General features: G+C 39.6%; 1 protein-coding gene across 1 annotated transcript in view; it reads left to right on the plus strand.

Moving 5' to 3' along the window:
• The window catches only part of LOC104853181, a 46255-nt gene that overhangs the window by 26628 nt on the left and 17949 nt on the right, over positions 1 to 1678 (plus strand). The gene's annotated exons all lie outside the window — the stretch shown is intronic.

Here is a 1678-nt window from a genome sequence, read left to right on the forward strand (position 1 = left end):
TTGGTACCGGGGATTGAACTTGGGTCCTTGTGCTTGTAAGGCAGGCCACTGAACCACTGAGCTAAATCCCCGGCCCAATTTACAAAATATTTTCCTCTTCATTTTACCATCCACAAAAATAGATGGACCAGTGTGTTACTATCACATTGTTTTCCATAAAGAAAAATAATGGTATTAATGTTTCAGGCTCAGCATACAGTCAGTAAAGCACAGTCATGAGGAATTAGCTTAGTTAATGTGTACAGCTGCTGTATATTGCTTATTTTGTTTGTGAATTACAGAAGAAAACGAGTACAAACCAAGTTTGTAAGGCTGGTGAGTGGAGACATTTTGACATGAATCCAGCCTTCTAACTCTGTGGTTGGTAGCTCCTGTGGGGTTGCCTGTGAGTTCCTCAGGCTCACTATCTTGGGCTGTCAAATAGGAAGCTGATAGTGCAGGAGTCCCCCTTATCCAGTTACTTATTATATAATTCCCCAGTGCTAAGACAGTTGTGTAGAGAAGCAATAGTCATAGAAAATAAGCTTCTCCCTGCTAAGCCAGAGCACATGGCTTAGGTTGGGTCTCCTGCCATGGAATATCCTTGTGGGTGTCTTTGTTTGGGTTTTCCTGGAAGTAGGGCCTGAAGCTGGATTCAGAGTTGGGGCTTGGGAGGTAATGCTGAGGATCAGGATGTTGGAGAGGAGAGCAAGAGTAGAGTTAGGAAAACAGCCATTTAAAGATGAATTATTGTTCTGCGTCACTGGGTGGGTAACTTTGAAGAGCAGTGTAGACTGTACTTCAGAGTTGTCCCAAGAGGGAGGACAGGCTGGGACATTCCTGCTTTGATAGATGGCACTTCACAGTCATAGAGAAATCCAAAGGAGAGAAATGGGGAGTTGGAGGTGGGACTCTGTGCATATAGCACCACCTAGTGCTGCTGCCCTGAGGTTGCTGGCTTCTGGAGGTGTTGGAGCCCAGAAACCTCTGCTGAGGAAGGTTGGCCTGGCCTTGAAGGAAGCCTGGCAACATCAGATCAAACTGTGCATGATGGCACAGTGAAATCGAACTTTTGCAAAAGCTGTGTTTTAAAAAGTCAATGCAAATGATCCTGGGATACTGCTGGGATCACAAGCAAAGCTTTGAGGTGTTAGAAATAGAATAAGAAGGAGGAAAGAGTCTCTGATGATAATGATACTGTGGGTACTTCAAAGGGAAACACTTTGATTAAAAGAGGACCCTGTGAAGACTGATAGAACACTCAAATAATTTCAAATAATTTTTCAAAATAACCTTTTAACAATGGTGCTTGTGAGTGGGGAATTTAAAATGAAGGATTTGTTGGTGCTATAGTTTAAATTTTGGCTAAAAATCATGCCAGCTTTTTTTGTGCTCCTGCCACTTATTTCTCCTGAGTTGGTATATAGTTGTAGTTATATTCTATATATAACTAAAATATACATTAAACACAATTATTTTATATTTAAATAATATAATTATTTAAATATAATTTAAATAATATAATTTGAATAGTTTTAAGAATTAAGTTTTAGCTAGTTCTTTTCTTGACAGTGTCTGGAATTTCAGCCCAATCTTATATAGTTTCCTTTTCTTTCTTTTTTCCATATTGGGGGTTGAAGCCAGGACTTATGCACTGAGCTATATCTCCAGTCCTCTTTGTTTTTTTTTTTTTTTTTTT

This window comes from Fukomys damarensis, unplaced genomic scaffold (assembly GCF_012274545.1).
Source record: "Fukomys damarensis isolate Sample0158 unplaced genomic scaffold, DMR_v1.0_HiC HiC_scaffold_7, whole genome shotgun sequence".
Classification (NCBI taxonomy): domain Eukaryota; kingdom Metazoa; phylum Chordata; class Mammalia; order Rodentia; family Bathyergidae; genus Fukomys; species Fukomys damarensis.